Source organism: Carcharodon carcharias, chromosome 22 (genome assembly GCF_017639515.1).
Source record: "Carcharodon carcharias isolate sCarCar2 chromosome 22, sCarCar2.pri, whole genome shotgun sequence".
Lineage (NCBI taxonomy): Eukaryota > Metazoa > Chordata > Chondrichthyes > Lamniformes > Lamnidae > Carcharodon > Carcharodon carcharias.
In genome coordinates, this window is record NC_054488.1 from 4706848 (window position 1) to 4724838 (window position 17991).

The following is a 17991-nucleotide window of genomic DNA, read 5'->3' on the forward strand; positions in this document are numbered from 1 at the left end:
GCGTGTGCGGTGTGGAACGAGGCGTGTGCCGCGTGGAGTGCGGTGTGGAGCAAGGCGTGTGCGGCGTGGAGCGCGGCGTGTGCGGTGTGGAGCGAGGTGTGGAGCGCGGCGTGTGCCGCGTGGAGTGCGGTGTGGAGCGCGGCGTGTGCGGTGTGGAGCGCGGCATGTGCGGTGTGGCGCGCGGCGTGTGCCGCGTGGAGTGCGGTGTGGCGCGTGGCGTGTGCGGTGTGGAGCGCGGCGTGTGCGGTGTGGAGCGCGGCGTGTGCGGTGTGGAGCGCGGCATGTGCAGCGCGGCGTGTGCGGTGTGGAGCGCGGCGTGTGCGGTGTGGAGCGCGGCGTGTGCGGTGTGGAGCGCGACGTGTGCGGTGTGGAGCGCGGCGTGTGCAGCGTGGAGCGCGGTGTGGAGTGCGGTGTGGAGCGCGGCGTGTGCGGTGTGGAGCGAGGCGTGCGCGGTGTGGAGCGCGGCGTGTGTGGTGTGGAGCGCGGTGTGGAGCGCGGCGTGTGCCGCGTGGAGTGCGGTGTGGAGCGCGGCGTGTGCGTTGTGGAGCGCGGCGTGTGCGGTGTGGAGCGCGGCGTGTGCCGCGTGGAGTGCGGCGTGGAGCGCGGCGTGTGCGGTGTGGAGCGCGGTGTGGAGCGCGGCGTGTGCCGCGTGGAGCGCGGTGTGGAGCGCGGTGTGGAGCGCAGCGTGTGCGGTGTGGAGCGCGGTGTGGAGCGCAACGTGTGCGGTGTGGAGCGCGGCGTGTGCCGCGTGGAGTGCGGTGTGGAGCGCGGCGTGTGCAGCGTGGAGCGCGGTGTGGAGCGCAGCGTGTGCCGCGTTGAGTGCGGTGTGGAGCGCGGCGTGGAGCGCGGTGTGGATCGCGGCATGTGCGGTGTGGATCGCGGCGTGTGCAGCGTGGAGCGCGGTGTGGAGCACAGCGTGTGCGGAGTGGAGCGCGGCGTGTGCGGTGTGGAGCGCAGCGTGTGCGGTGTGGAGCGAGGCGTGTGCGGTGTGGAGCGCGGCGTGTGCGGAGTGGAGCGCGGCATGTGCGGTGTGGAACGAGGCGTGTGCCACGTGGAGTGCGGTGTGGAGTGAGGCGTGTGCGGCGTGGAGCGCGGTGTGGAGCGCAGCGTGTGCGGACTGGAGCGCGGCGTGTGCGGTGTGGAGTGCAGTGTGGAGCGAGGCGTGTGTGGTGTGGAGCGCGGCGTGTGCGGAGCGGAGCGTTGCGTGTGCGGTGTGGAACGAGGCGTGTGCGGCGTGGAGCGCGGCGTGTGCGGTGTGGAGCGCGGCGTGTGCCACGTGGAGTGCGGTGTGGAGCGCGGCGTGGAGCGCGGCGTGTGCGGTGTGGAGCGTGGCGTGTGCCGCGTGGAGTGCGGTGTGGAGCGCGGCGTGTGCGGTGTGGAGCGCGGCATGTGCGGTGTGGCGCGCGGCGTGTGCCGCGTGGAGTGCGGTGTGGAGCGCGGCGTGTGCGGTGTGGAGCGCGGCGTGTGCGGTGTGGAGCGCGGCGTGTGCGGTGTGGAGCGCGGCGTGTGCGGTGTGGAGCGCGGCGTGTGCGGTGTGGAGCGAGGCGTGTGTGGAGTGGAGCGCGGTGTGTGCGGAGTGGAGCGCGGTGTGGAGCGCGGCGTGTGCCGCGTGGAGTGCGGTGTGGAGCGTGGCGTGTGCCGCGTGGAGTGCGGTGTGGAGCGCGGCGTGTGCGGTGTGGAGCGCGGCGTGTGCGGTGTGGAGCGCGGCGTGTGCCGCGTGGAGTGCGGCGTGGAGCGCGGCGTGTGCGGCGTGGAGCGCGGTGTGGAGCGAGGCGTGTGCTGTGTGGAGCGAGGCGTGTACGGTGTGGAGCGCGGCGTGTGCGGAGTGGAGCGCGGTGTGGAGCGCGGCGTGTGCAGTGTGGAGCGCGGCGTGGAGCGCACCGTGGAGCGCGGCGTGGAGCGCGGCGTGTGCGGTGTGGAGCGAGGCGTGTGCGGTGTGGAGCGAGGCGTGTGCGGCGTGGAGCGAGGCGTGTGCAGTGTGGAGCGCGGCGTGTGTGGAGTGGAGCGAGGCGTGTGCGGTGTGGAGCGAGGCGTGTGCGGTGTGGAGCGAGGCGTGTGCGGTGTGGAGCATGGCGTGGAGCGCGGCGTGTGCGGAGTGGAGCGCGGCGTGTGCGGTGTGGAGCGAGGCGTGTGCGGTGTGGAGCGTGGCGTGTGCGGTGTGGAGCGCGGCGTGTGCCGCGTGGAGTGCAGTGTGGAGCGCGGCGTGTGCGGCGTGGAGCGCGGCGTGTGCGGTGTGGAGCGCGGCGTGTGCCGCGTGGAGTGCGGTGTGGAGCGCGGCGTGTGCGGTGTGGAGCGCGGCATGTGCGGTGTGGCGCGCGGCGTGTGCCGCGTGGAGTGCGGTGTGGAGCGCGGCGTGTGCAGCGTGGAGCGCGGTGTGGAGCGCGGTGTGTGCGGTGTGGAGCGCGGCGTGTGCGGTGTGGAGCGCGGCGTGTGCGGAGTGGAGCGCGGCGTGTGCGGTGTGGAGCGAGGCGTGTGTGGAGTGGAGCGCGGTGTGTGCGGAGTGGAGCGCGGTGTGGAGCGCGGCGTGTGCCGCGTGGAGTGCGGTGTGGAGCGCGGTGTGGAGCGCGTCGTGTGCGGTGTGGAGCGCGGCGTGTGCCGCGTGGAGTGCGGCGTGGAGCGCGGCGTGTGCGGCGTGGAGCGCGGTGTTTAGCGAGGCGTGTGCGGAGTGGAGCGCGGTGTGTGCGGAGTGGAGCGCGGTGTGGAGCGAGGCGTGTGCGGTGTGGAGCGCGGCGTGGAGCGCACCGTGGAGCGCGGTGTGGAGCGCGGCGTGTGCGGCGTGGAGCGAGGCGTGTGCGGCGTGGAGCGAGGCGTGTGCGGCGTGGAGCGAGGCGTGTGCAGTGTGGAGCGCGGCGTGTGTGGAGTGGAGCGAGGCGTGTGCGGTGTGGAGCGAGGCGTGTGCGGTGTGGAGCATGGCGTGGAGCGCGGCGTGTGCGGAGTGGAGCGCGGCGTGTGCGGTGTGGAGCGAGGCGTGTGCGGTGTGTAGCGTGGCGTGTGCGGTGTGGAGCAAGGCGTGTGCGGTGTGGAGCGCAGCGTGTGTGGCGTGTGTGGCGTGTGCGGTGTGGAGCGCGGTGTGGAGCGTGGCGTGTGCAGCGTGGAGTGTGGTGTGGAGCGCGGCGTGTGCGGTGTGGAGCGCGGCGTGTGCGGTGTGGAGCGCAGCGTGGAGCGCGGTGTGGAGCGCGGCGTGGAGCGTGGCGTGTGCGGTGTGGAGCGCAGCGTGTGCGGTGTGGAGCGCAGCGTGTGCGGTGTGGAACGCGGCGTGTGCGGTGTGGAGCGCGGCGTGTGCAGCGTGGAGCGTGGTGTGGAGCGCGACGTGTGCAGTGTGGAGCGTGGCGTGTGCAGCGTGGAGCGCGGTGTGGAGCGCGGCATGTGCAGTGTGGAGCGCGGCATGTGTAGCGTGGAGCGCGGTGTGGAGCGCGGCATGTGCGGTGTGGAGCGCGGTGTGGAGCGTGGCGTGTGCGGAGTGGAGCGTGGCGTGTGCGGTGTGGAGCGAGGCATGTGCGGTGTGGAGCGCGGCGTGTGCGGAGTGGAGCGAGGCGTGTGCGGAGTGGAGCGAGGCGTGTGCGGAGTGGAGCGCGGCGTGTGCAGTGTGGAGCGAGGCGTGTGCGGTGTGGAGCACGGCGTGTGCAGAGTGGAGCGCGGCGTGTGCGGAGTGGAGCGCGGCGTGTGCGGAGTGGAGCGCGGCGTGTGCGGTGTGGAGCGTGGCGTGTGCGGAGTGGAGCACGGTGTGGAGCGCGGCGTGTGCGGTGTGGAGCGCGGCGTGTGCGGTGTGGAGCGCAACGTGTGCGGTGTGGAGCGCGGCGTGTGCAGCGTGGAGCGCGGTGTGGAGCGCGGCATGTGCGGTGTGGAGCGCGGTGTGGAGCGTGGCGTGTGCGGAGTGGAGCGTGGCGTGTGCGGTGTGGAGCGAGGCATGTGCGGTGTGGAGCGCGGCGTGTGCGGAGTGGAGCGAGGCGTGTGCGGAGTGGAGCGAGGCGTGTGCGGAGTGGAGCGCGGCGTGTGCGGTGTGGAGCGAGGCGTGTGCGGTGTGGAGTGCAGCGTGTGCGGTGTGGAGCGAGGCATGGAGCGCGGCGTGTGCGGAGTGGAGCGAGGCGTGTGCGGTGTGGAGCGAGGCGTGTGCGGAGTGGAGCGAGGCGTGTGCGGAGTGGAGCGAGGCGTGTGCGGTGTGGAGCGCAACGTGTGCGGTGTGGAGCGCGGCGTGTGCAGCGTGGAGCGCGGCGTGTGCAGCGTGGAGCGCGGTGTGGAGCGCGGCATGTGCGGTGTGGAGCGCGGTGTGGAGCGTGGCGTGTGCGGAGTGGAGCGTGGCGTGTGCGGTGTGGAGCGCGGCGTGTGCGGAGTGGAGCGAGGCGTGTGCGGAGTGGAGCGAGGCGTGTGCGGAGTGGAGCGCGGCGTGTGCAGTGTGGAGCGAGGCGTGTGGGGTGTGGAGCACGGCGTGTGCAGAGTGGAGCGCGGCGTGTGCGGAGTGGAGCGCGGCGTGTGCGGAGTGGAGCGCGGCGTGTGCGGTGTGGAGCGAGGCGTGTGCAGTGTGGAGCGAGGCGTGTGCGGAGTGGAGCGCGGCGTGTGCGGTGTGGAGCGCGGCGTGTGCGGTGTGGAGCGTGGCGTGTGCGGTGTGGAGCGCGGCGTGTGCGGTGTGGAGCGAGGCGTGTGCGGAGTGGAGCGAGGCGTGTGCGGTGTGGAGCGCGGCGTGTGCGGTGTGGAGCGAGGTGTGCGCGGTGTGGAGTGCAGCGTGTGCGGTGTGGAGCGAGGTGTGTGCGGTGTGGAGCGAGGCGTGTGCGGAGTGGAGCGAGGCGTGTGCGGTGTGGAGCGAGGTGTGCGCGGTGTGGAGCGAGGCGTGTGCGGAGTGGAGCGAGGCGTGTGCGGTGTGGAGCATGGCGTGGAGCGCGGCGTGTGCGGAGTGGAGCGAGGTGTGCGCGGTGTGGAGTGCAGCGTGTGCGGTGTGGAGCGAGGTGTGCGCGGTGTGGAGCGCGGCGTGTGCGCTGTGGAGCATGGCGTGTGCGGTGTGGAGCGCGGTGTGGAGCGCGGCGTGTGCGGTGTGGAGCGAGGCGTGTGCGGAGTGGAGCGAGGCGTGTGCGGTGTGGAGCGCGGCGTGTGCGGTGTGGAGCGCGGCGTGTGCGGTGTGGAGCGAGGTGTGCGCGGTGTGGAGTGCAGCGTGTGCGGTGTGGAGCGAGGTGTGTGCGGTGTGGAGCGAGGCGTGTGCGGAGTGGAGCGAGGCGTGTGCGGTGTGGAGCGAGGTGTGCGCGGTGTGGAGCGAGGTGTGGAGCGAGGCGTGTGCGGAGTGGAGCGAGGCGTGTGCGGTGTGGAGCGCGGCGTGTGCGGTGTGGAGCGAGGTGTGCGCGGTGTGGAGTGCAGCGTGTGCGGTGTGGAGCGAGGTGTGCGCGGTGTGGAGTGCAGCGTGTGCGGTGTGGAGCGAGGTGTGTGCGGTGTGGAGCGAGGCGTGTGCGGTGTGGAGCGAGGCATGGAGCGCGGCGTGTGCGGAGTGGAGCGAGGCGTGTGCGGTGTGGAGCGAGGCGTGTGCGGAGTGGAGCGAGGCGTGTGCGGTGTGGAGCGAGGCGTGTGCGGAGTGGAGCGAGGCGTGTGCGGAGTGGAGCGAGGCGTGTGCGGTGTGGAGCGAGGCGTGTGCGGAGTGGAGCGCGGCGTGTGCTGTGTGGAGCGCGGCGTGTGCGGTGTGGAGCGAGGCGTGTGCGGTGTGGAGCGAGGCGTGTGCGGAGTGGAGCGAGGCGTGTGCGGTGTGGAGCGAGGCGTGGAGCGCGGTGTGTGCGGAGTGGAGCGAGGCGTGTGCGGTGTGGAGCGAGGCGTGTGCGGAGTGGAGCGCGGCGTGGAGCGAGGCGTGCGCGGCGTGTGCGGCGTGGAGCGAGGCGTGTGCGGCGTGGAGCGAGGCTTGTGCGGCGTGGAGCGAGGCGTGTGCGGCATGGAGTGCGGTGTGGAGCACGCGCGGCATCCCCTTCATCTACACAAGGATTGAGTTTAATTCTATTCCCCCCTCCACATGAGGCAGATCGATCTGAAATTGCTGGATGCTCCAGTCTGTCTATTTTAATAATAAGACTTCCACTGGGACTAACTGTAACTCTGAAATTAGGACAAGATTTAATTTTATAAGCATTTGTACAATGTAAAAGGTACTTTTGTAACTTTATTACTGGATTCAGAGCTCAAACTATTCCTTTTTATTGAATAATGCTGACTAATAAGCAGTACATTGTGCTGCAGAGCGGTGCTCAATCTTACTGAACTGGAATAGCCAGTATGCTTAACAAAAATGGGATAGATTCCTCCCGATTTCCCTGCTACCTGAGGTAGAGGGGCCTGAAATTACAAGATGATCTATTTGATATTTTTGCTGGTGGGTGGATTAGTCATAAATCTGGTAAACTGTTTGCCTAGTCATCTACCCATCTAATAGATACATTCACTAGATATTAGAAAACATCTGAATCCAGTAACCATCCTGATAGTGTAACATCACAATGTAGATTTTCGATAAACTTGAGACTTTTCACATTGTAACAGTGCTCATCGTTCACTCTAAATAGTACTAATTCTGCACAATTCTATTTCACCTTGCTCTTTACTAACCCGACAGAATCTGTCTCTAACAATCATTATAGTTTGAAATTTATATTATTACTTAACCTGCATGAAATATAAAGATTGGATTTATTCTGAGGCAGCCTGACTGTAACTCCTCTTGGGGAGGCTACACTTTCTCGATTCTTGAATCCCTCTGGATTGGTAGAACATTAGATATCCTGGAGAATTATTTAAAATATCCCAGTCTGGAATTTATGGTAGTAATTCCTAGCATTAGTTTGAGACAGGGACGCTACTCACTGCACCACAAGACATCCTCCTGATGCAGTACCACCTTGAAATATCTATCTGAACCCTTACCAATGCTCCTTTATTTTTTCTGTTAATTTAAGTGTGTCGGCCCTTTAAATGTTTTAGCATGGCTGCACACACACTAATTTAAAGGGGTCAACTAGCACTTGACCTGCACAGGAACTCTGGGTTGGCCATGCTGCTCAGAGGGAACAATTAACCTTACACCTTGGAGAATTCACTGCTCAAAACTAAAGCTATTCTACTTTTTGTATTGTTCATCATCATTCCTAACTCTGAGTCGCCCACTGGCAATTCACAGCACGGTTCAATTTTCTTATTCCAAGTTCTGATGAAGAGAATTTTTCTGTTAATGATTAAAACAAATGCCTCTTTCTTTTTCTCCATCATTAACAGCTCTGGGGATTGCTGGGTGACGGCACTGGATCAGATTTTCTGATTGTAAAATAAACAGTCTTGAAGCTTTTTCTTATTGAATGAAGATGTTCTATAATTTTTGTATTGTATGCTATGCAATGCCAGATAATGAGGATTTCCTAACTATCCGAAGTTTAGGAATTGGTTGCATCTCTGAATGAACTCATTTTCAGGAGCTGCACATTCGGATCCTGATAAGATACTTTATGGGAAATATATTCACCAAATGAAATTTATTTGTTTTGTTTGGAAACTGTCAAAAAATTGTTGGGTGATTATAATGGCCTACTTCAAATTACTTGATGGAACTGACAGTTGTGATCTCTCTGCTGACTTTTTAAGGAGAATTATGGAGAAACAAGTTTTAACACAATGACAAATGAAGGATAACAGGAATTCACATTTAACACCTCACCTCACAGGTCTGAAATCTGTCAAATGTTTAGTCTAAATGTCAATAACATGAAGAACACCCAAGGACATGAATCACAGCTGTAGTTCTGGTGAGAATTCTGACTTGTATCTATGAACCAAGAATCTTATTGTCCACATACAATAAGTCAAACAACATTCTTTCTTTCAAAAGCTCAGTCAACAAAAGCAAATTGCATTTATTTAGCAACTTAATTAAAACATTGCCCTACAATTCTTCACAGGTGTGAACAAAATGAATGTCAAATGTCAGGGAGATATAATAATTTTCATAACGTTATTGGAATTTATTGTAAAGTAGAGTAATTGTGAGTGTGTGTGTGTATTGAATTGCAGACACTGGTCTGGGTGCTTTGACATATCAACAAGAGAAGCTAGGTTTGAAATGTTAAATAGGTAAGCATGGTTGGAGTTGTAGAGTGTGAGATGTAAAGGGAACCTTTGCATTTTTAGATAAACCAGAGTACTGAATTTCAAAGAGGCGGTAAGGTGTTAGACCTAGCCAACAGAGGCTAAGCCAAACAGTGTGTTTATTTTTCCCAAAGCTTACTGATAAAATGGTACTATGAAAGATTTTTATTATTAGAAAATTAGAGTTGAAAAGTCTTATTGGGACAGTGGGATTTACGTTGAAAAGGAAGAAATCTGTATAAAGGAGATGAGGTTGTGTGTAGGAAAGAAGGCATTTTAAGATCTAACACAAGTGTGAAAAGCCTTCAGCAACTAAGCTTCACGCTACTGTCTACAAGGAACTGAAGTGAACAAAACTCAGTTTGAATTTGACTGTTTGGGGCATCATGTTACTCTGCCTGGGTCTTTTAAAATCCATGTGTTTTAAAATCCAACGGAGATGTAACTGGGAGTTAGATTAATCAGGGGAGCTCGGAGTTATTTGGGACTCACTCAAGTTCTGTCGAAGGGTCATGAGGACTCGAAACGTCAACTCTTTTCTTCTCCGCCAATGCTGCCAGACCTGCTGAGTTTTTCCAGGTAATTCTGTTTTTGTTTTGGATTTCCAGCATCCGCAGTTTTTTTGTTTTTATATATATATATATATATATATATATATTTGAGCTCAGAATTATTATAGTTGTAATTTATAGACCTATGTATGTGCTCAAAATCATTTCTTCTATCAATGAATGTTTAATTTAGTTTTGCAAAAACCCTCTAAAACTCAATGTCTTATTATTATTGAATTCAAGGCACACATCTTGAAATTTATACAAATTGCAAAACAGTTGTGGTAGTTGTTTCAAGTTTCCCTTTGGGATTTGGGCAGCTCAGCATTTACCATCGGCTGTGCCATAACATACAACAAAGGCAATGGCATATTGCTGCTGGACTAGTAATCCAGAGACCCAGGCTAATGCTCTGGAGACCTGCATCTGAATCATGCTGTGGCAGATGGTGGAATTTGAATTCAATAAAAATCTGGAATTAAAGTCTAATGACGACCATGAAATCATTGTCGATTGTTCTAAAAACTCATCCGGTTCACTAATGTCCTTTAGGGAAGGAAATCTGCCAACCTTACCTGGTCTGGCCTACATGTGACTCTAGACCCACAGCAATGTGGTTGATTCTTAAATGCCCTAGGGCAACCAGGGATGGGTAATAAATGCTGACCAAGCCAACATCCTATGAATGAATAAAAAAAAATGAAGGGAGATATTGGCAGCTGTAACCAAAGTTCAGGGAACAAGATGAGCCTTGGAAATTTTTTTTAAAGTTGGAGAGAGGAGAAGAGTGGATGAGTTTAGGGAGGGTCCCAGATGTTGGGATGAGGGAGTGGGGGGGTGGGGGAAGCAATAAAGGAATGAATGAAATGATCAGAGTATTTGGAAAAGGGTTAAAGGACTAGAGAGGCTACATAGAAAAAGTGGGATCCAAATATGGATGTACTTAAACATGAGAGAGAAAGCTTGATGTCATTCATGTAACTGTGGAATGTGCCTTTGAATGATGTCGCCAAGAAATAGCATGTTGATAATGAAGAGGTGATGAGGATATTTGGGGGCTCGGCAGGGGAATGGGTGGGGGTTTGGAGGGGTAAGTGTGGTGGAGGACAGAGAAATAATCACTGGAGATATTCTGACAGTGCTGTGATAGGAATTGAGTGGTGCAAACACAGTCCCACAGAGTTGGAAATGGAGGGAAAATGTTAAGAGGAGAATGACATGATCTACCTCATGAAATGTTAAAAAGGTCAGGAGAATGATGAGAGTTTGTATTATCACAAGCACAGAGGATGAATTGTGAAGTTTGTTAGGGTCGTTTCAGTGCTGCAACAGGGCTAAAGCCAGAATGAAAGGATTTGAACCTGGTCACACGGAGTTGGACTTGATGGCCAAGAATGTTTTTTTTTTGAGAATGGATGATGCTAATGGCTCTGAAGTGGAGAATGGCAGTGCCTGAAGAGAGGGATTTATTCACAATACCTGTTAACATGGCATCAGGATAGGAGTGCAGTGGTAAAGGGATTGAGGGAACAGGTGAGTGTCTTGGATTGGAAAAGGTGGGTGAGATTGTTGTGGTATGCCTTTAGGGATACCAACATGCCATTGTAGTATAAAGGTGTTCAGCAGAGCAAAGGTTAATATGGGACAGGAGAACTCTGTGGGACTGTGTTTGCACCACTCAATTCCTATCACAGCACTGTCAGAATATCTCCAGTGATTATTTCTCTGTCCTAATCATTCAAAGGCACATTCCACAGTTACATGACTGACATCAAGCTTTCTCTCTCATGTTTAAGCGCCTCCATAGTTGGATCCCACTTTTTCTATGTAGCCTCTCTAGTCCTTTAACCCTTTTCCAAATACTCTGTTCATTTCATTCATTCCTTTATTCCTTCCCCCCAACTCCCTCATCTCAACATCTGGGACCCTCCCTAAACTCATCCACTCTTCTGCTCTCTCCAACTTTAAAAAAATTTCCAAGGCTCATCGTGTTCTCTGAACCCATACCGCCTACAGTATGATATAGGGAATCACATATGTGCAGTAGAGTTTGGAAGGACTCAGCATGGAGACAGCACCAATGCAGGGCTGTACTTTGGAGATGTATATAGTTGTGGGCTAACAATAAATGGTTAATGTTCAACTATAAAAGCCTCCAAGCCTCTGTGAGACACCAAACAAACCTTTACAACAGAGATGAGAGCAAAACTACAGAGAGAAGGTGGTTCAGATCTGGAGTAGAGTGAAGGCTGGAGCTCAAGAACATCAGGTAGTTGAGGTTAGCAGCACAGATAGTGACAAACATATCAATGAGCTATTGACAGTTAAGTGGGTGCGAAGGAAGTGGATACGAATAGAAGTTCATAGTAAAATGTAACTTCAGCCTATTCTTGCCCTCCAGAATGGCCCTGGTTGTTGTTGTTAGTATTTGATATGGTCAGCCAAATCTGATGATAGATGGCTCAGCCCATGGCATCCAGGATATACCTGAGTTTGCTCCTCTTAGACTGTAAGAAATGTTCTCCAATGGGATATAACACTTCATTAAATTATTTTAATTTTATTAGATTTGTGCTTTGTCAAAATATTGCTGTACTATTTAGCTTCTGTGTGTGAAACCTGTAATTATACCTAAGAAGGATAGTTTATTATGTGTTATTTCTGCCATTTGGAAGGGTATGGTGGAGATCTTATGTGATTGTCCCATAATTAATATTCTGTGATTAAAGGTTAACTATTAAATCTGAGCATAAGTACATAGTACGTAGACAGCCAGAAAAAACACTGGGACTGGTCAAGTCCAAACTGGAATAACATTTCTAATTGAGGTTTTGAAAAGTTGGTGGTGAAGATTCTTAATAAATATTACTATTTGACAGCAAAGCATCGACTGGGTACAGGAGAAGTGAACACAGAAGGTCACACAGCCATAACTGAACCCACACGCTTTTCCTTTAGGAGTTCCATTAGGAGCATAGTATCCCATTCAATGTTCATCTCTGTGCTACATACATATGAACATGTGAGTTAGGAGGAGTAGGCCACTCAGCCCCTTGAGGCTGCTCTGCCATTCAATAAGATCATGGCTCATCTGAATATAACCTCAACCCCACATTCCTGTCTACCCCCAATAACCTTTCACCCCCTTGATTACCAAGAATCTATCTAGCTCTACCTTAACAATATTCAAAGACTCTGCTTCTACCACCTTTTTAGGAAGAGAGTTCAAAGACCCATGACCCTCTGGAGAAAAGATTTCTCCTCATCTCTGTCTGAAATGGGCAACCCCTTATTTTTAACTGTATTGCTGTCTGCAGAAGTTGTCAGACCTGCTGAGTTTTTCCAGCTATTTTTGTTTTTGTCCCTTATTTTTAAAACAGTGATCCCTAGTTCTAGATTCTCCCACAAGAGGAAACATCCTCTGCACATCCACCCTGTTAAGACCCCTCAGGATCTGATGTGTTTTAATCAAGTTGCCTCTTACTCTTCTAAACTCCAGTGCATACAAGCCTAGCCTGTCCAGCCTTTCCTCATAATGATTTATTCTCTGATACTAGTTGTATCTGTTGTAAGGTATAATGCTATTGGATTTTATTTATATTGTATTGCTGTGTGAAAAAGATTTACACTAGTTTTAGAAAATGTAAGAGGGAAGAGCTTACATAATTTTTTTCAAAGAAGCTAGTTTTCTGATTTGAAAAGAACATTGTGTACATATAACCCAGAGTGGTTAAGTAACAAGTGTACAATTGTCTGATATCCCTCTTGTTCTTGAATCAGGAAAAGAAAACCATTAATGACATTTCCTAAAGTTATTGCCAAAATTACATGAAACCCACACTCATGGCATAGAAGTATGAAATTAACATGGGAAAGGTCAATGCTTTGAAATGTAAATGAAACGTAGAACATTGCATTCAATTACAAAGTGTTTGTTAAGTTTAATAAAGTCCAAGATTAAAGAAACTGAACATAAATCCTTTTGTACCCATCATCTGTACAGCCCAGATATCATGTATGACATGACCAGGTGATTAGGAATTCATTAAAGGATTCTTGGACACCTAAGTCCACAGTCTAAATAGAGAGAAACATCGGAACAGGAAAGATCATTCAGCCTCAAGTCTTTTTTGCCAGTCTATCATACCCGATCTGTACTTCAGCCCCATTTATCCAGTCGCCTTTGATCCATGTCCCTTGATACTCCTACCAACAAAGACCTGTCAATGTCAATTTTGAAATTTCAATTGACCTAACATCAATGGATTTGATAGAGTGGCTATGGAGAAGTGATTTTCACTGCGGGGAAATCCAAACCAAAGGGGCTTCATCTTAAAATCAGAGCAAGTCCAATTAGGAATGAAATCAAAAGCAACCAAAGTCTTTTGGGGAGACAAGTTTCAGATTTCCACGACCCCATGCATGAAAAACACATCCTGATTAAACTTCTGAATGGCTTGCTCTAATTTTAATATGAAGCCCCCTTGTTTTGGATTTCCCTATAGTGAAGATTACTTCTCCTCCAATCTATTCTATCAAATCCTGTCAGCATTTTAAGCACCTTGATTAGATCATCCCTCAGCCATCTAAACTCACAGGAATGTAAGCTAAGTTTATGCAATCTCTCCTCATAATTTAATTATTTAAGACAGTTTATCATCCTGTTTAAACTGTGCTGTACTCTTTCCAAGACCAATACATCTTTCCTGTAGTTCAACACAGTAACTCCAGATGGTGTCAAATCAAGACTCTGTAATTGAAAGATCACTTCCTCATTTGTGTGAGGTGTTGGCTAAAGGCCAACACTCCATTAGCAAGAATATTTGACTGCAAGAAAAACATTCTTCCATCACTTGAGTATCATCCCCCTGTTCTCATTGCTTCCTTTACTTCAGTCAAACATAAAAGTAAATCCAAGTGCTTTTTAAACTAATCGGCCTGGGTTTTACAATCCGCATGAAGTGATGTACGCACCATTGACCTTGAAGAAAGCTTTCCACAAAGATCTTGCATTCTCTTTGTAGTGTAGATTTCACCTTTTCCAATGTTAACTTAATTCTAGCACCAACTATAGGGGAACTCTGGCAGCTACAACAGTGATGTCATCGAGCAAGCCAAGCAGCCAATCACATTGAAGAATTCTCACAGTCAGCAAAGCAGTAAGCAAAATGCACTGGTTATCCTCCACCTTTCAATCATTTTACAGAGAATAAAACAAAGATCGGATAAACATGGGATTATGGTAGAAGCTGAAATGTAAACATTTTTCAAAAATGATTATATTAAGAAGCTATGTAATTTTAATCATAACGGAAAAACACGACATTCCACAAAGGGCCAGAGAGGTTGACTTGGTATGCAATTAAAAACCCAGATGTTTCTTATTCAACCAGGCATAACTTTGGTTGTTTTTACAGCAAGATGAGAGTGTGGAAGTTGACATCAATTTAAATTATTTCTAATAATCTCCATCAGTGGGGACTTCAATAGTGCGACCAATGGAGACATGGAATCACAGTTTCACCATCGTTACAACTGCAACATCTGGGCTGTTGGGTTCTCCAAAATGCAGTGTGAAGATCAGAGGTTCAATCTCCCGATTGTGCTGATTTCAGTGATACGGTGATGGTTAGTACAGGCAACCTGCTTCCCCACTCCAAGGGAAGGAGAAGGAATAATGGACTTGTCCTTTTGTTGCAATTACACATCTCTTAGTGAACAGCTGATGAACAGGATTGGTTGAATCCTGGAATCAGGCTGCCCGTCTGCCTGCCTGTCTACAGGAGGTGCAAGACCTAACAAGATCTGCATGGGGACGAAGATTCACAGTGAGGAGGGGAAAGAGATTTTGCGCCTTTATACAATTATATAAAATTAATAGAACTGACTTTAAACTCCAGTGACTCTGAGTTTCACTTCCACTGGGAAACAGCACCAGCCCAGTGAAAAAACATGGGCCAATTGCTGGTAAATGGGATTAGGTAGGTAGGTCAGGTGTTTCTCACGTGTCGACGCAGACTCGATGGGCCGAAGGGCCTCTTCTGCACTGTGTGATTCTGTGAAAAAGAAATTGGTTTATAAGGGAAGAGATGCATTGTTCTACTCTGCCTTGTCCCAAATCCATTCCTTAGTTAACATGTTTATTCTGATTGATCCATGCAATGTATGACATAGGAGCATATAGTGTTTGTATCCTGTTCTCTCAACTAGAGGATTGGCTTAGCAGCTGCAAGCAGATGTCTATGGCAGTATGGTGGAAAGTGATAAATGGGTGGCAAATCAAGAAGAAACAACTCATCCCAGTGCTTTCACGTCCTCATAACCTTGTGTCCATGAATATAAGCTTTGCATTTACTCCGTCTGAAGCTATTTCAATATGCAGGATGACAAAAAGCTGTCTTCCAGTAATGTCAATGACCCTAGAGATATAAGATCACATGAGGGAATCAAAACAAAAACTGACCAGAAATGACCTCCTGCAAATAACCCTTAAATCAGCCAAAGTAGTGATTAAAAACAAAAATAATCAGAAGTTTAAAACAAAAACTGAATAAAATTATTAATACTCTCCAGGCTGTGTGGAGGAGGTAGAATAGAGGGTAAAAGTGTGGGTCAGGTGAGATGGTTATCACTCTGATAGGTGCTGGGGTCAGATTGGTATGAAGATGATTTAGCTATAATTCCATAATAGATTTGTTCAGAATGGCGCTTTGTTCAGAATGGCACTTTGTATTTCGAAATATTAGCAAAATAAGAGCTTCTTTTGATAATGAAGAATTGTGGGAGAAACATCAAAGGAAAGTACTTTTAGGGTTGAAAGCTACTTGTGGTAAAAACCAAGGTGAAAGTTGCAGTGATGTCGGCTGCTAATGGAGTCAGTCTAGTCACCCACAGGTGGTTGGAAGACTACGGAGTAAGTAAGCTCCACCCTATGCCTAATATTTCAACGTGCGTTCTTGCTGCACAGTGCTCTTGCACTGGGAGCACAGAATTGGAAGATTTACTTACATGATAACTGTTATACTATCAGTTAATGACAAAGCCCAAGAAGAGAAGTATCTGAGAGATGATCCTTTAGCAGGATATAAGATACTACAGAAAATGAACATGGTAAACCCAGAGTTTTATTTTAAACTAAAATGAGAGTAAGACAATGAGACACTGTTTTAAACTAGTAAGAGGCAAATTTAGGACTGAATTCTTTTTCATAATGATCAGTGTATGGAATAATCTTCCAGGAAGAACAGTAATGCCAACAAACCTGTAATTTTTTTGAGACAATTTGAAGTTTGAGACCATCTGGGATCCTTCTAGTTGAATGAATTCAGATGGATCAAATCACCTCCCTCTTCTGTAATTATCTTGTGAGATCTATGTTTCAGCAATTATATTATTTCTGCCTGTTCTGTGCACCTTATCCCCAGAGCTTGCCAAAGGAATTAAAGCATTAATCCAGGACTAGATATCCTCTGTTAGATGCATAACTAAAGTTAGATAATTTGAACTTTAAATTTCAGGATATAAGTTTATGAATGCTTCATAGTTGTGTATGGCATTCATTTCTTCAACCTCTGTTTAATGAAGGATAGCACAGAGATGGGACAATGCTTAATGCAGAATAACTCCTGAAAGGTGATATGTTAGAAAACATAGTGGAATTGTTAACTTTAATAGCGATGGACAAATTTCTGTCAGCTACCCCAATATTTGTTACTGCATCAAAATACATATATTGCTCTCTAGAAAGTGTGTCTGTAAACAAATTGAGCAATGCAACCAACAGGATTTTTTATGCATTCCTTGTTAGTAATAAACAGAAATTTACAGCCTCAAGTTCTTCTGAAACATGGCAAGAATGTCTGTTTCATGTGGAATTGCAGAATACATGTTTTCGAAAAGGATGAGCGACTTTATTGTGAGGAGAGATGAGAGAAGTTGAGATGGCTCTTAGAATAGAGAAGGTTATGGGGAGGACTTGATAGATGTGTTCAAAATTCTGAGGGGTTTTGATGAGAACCAGCACAGATATAATGGGCCAAATGGCTCCCTTCTGTGCATTAAGATTCTATGAAAGTAAAATTGCCAATTTATTTGTAGGTCTTCAATTGTGAAGAAGGACAGGTGATTACCCATGTCTGTTAAAACAGACATTTAACTCCTAATTACTGAAATGATGAACCCCACTTGCAAACAGCAAAGTAGTAGAATCCAGCTCAGCAGCGATATCGAACGCAGATAAAATGTATTTTCAATTAACTTCCCATGGCTAGAGCCTCTACTCTGCTCATAGTTTGAGGGAGATTGACACATGACAGAAGCAGCTATTGGATAATTGCACAATCCCATTCTGTAATATTCCATGCGTTAATTCCAAAGAGGAATTTATTTCAGTTGAACAAGGAGAAAAGCCTTATTCTTACCTGGGAATGGTAATGGAGGCTGGTTTGTGTTGCCTTTATATCTTATACACTACATAAGGCTACAAATACTTGGCTTGAGAAAGGAAATAAATCATAAACTCAAAACTCCAGTGTTTTTTGATCATTAGCCAAAATTTCTAAGCTTTTTGTCTTCTCTCCTAATGTATCTCACAACATTGAATGGAATAGCTCCTGTGAGCCTACTCTCAAACCATATTTTTTTTGCTGGGTTTAATTACAAGGCATTTTTCTAATAGAAGCTTGAGATGACATAAAACCACAAGAGTGAAATTGAAACAATATGAAACATACTAGAACCTGGCTCGATTACAGCAATGTAATCGTTTCCAACCATTATAATTGAACACCTCCCTGAGACACCTTCTGCTATGATTAGGATCTGTTCCCTTTTCCACTGTGCATCATTACTGAAGTTGAGACTCTTTAATTGAGTTAGAAGCTTGAAATCAAAAGCTGGGAGTCCCTTCGGACACTCAGTTTATGTTTCTGTTTACCCATGAGAGGAATTAAATAATGATTGTTTACGTTGCATTGTCTCTCCAACCCCAACCCCCAAGGAAGGAGAGATGGCAGGTCAGTAACTGGCCATGTCAGCTGACACGGTCTGAAGGATGGCGCATTATCTTTTTCTATAGATTTTTTTTAAGCTTAAAAATATAAAAGAAAAATCGGTCTAGATTTTGCAGTTGTAATGGCTCCACGAATATCTTTTAGAATGTGACTGTTGGTTATATTTAACCAATAAAGTGCATTCCAGTTCATGTACCAAATAATTTTTTTATTAGATTAAGCTCTTCAAATGAAATATTTGAACTTTGCTTGGAGTTTTTAAAAGCTATTCATTCACTAGTTACTAAAGTTATCATTTTATTTTCTGTGTTGCTGATCTATTATTTTTTCCC

At 49.7% G+C, this 17991-nt stretch overlaps 1 protein-coding gene across 1 annotated transcript in view; it reads left to right on the top strand.

Moving 5' to 3' along the window:
* The window catches only part of zgc:171844 (uncharacterized protein LOC100151763 homolog), a 61853-nt gene that overhangs the window by 23356 nt on the left and 20506 nt on the right, over nt 1-17991 (top strand). The window lies entirely within an intron of this gene.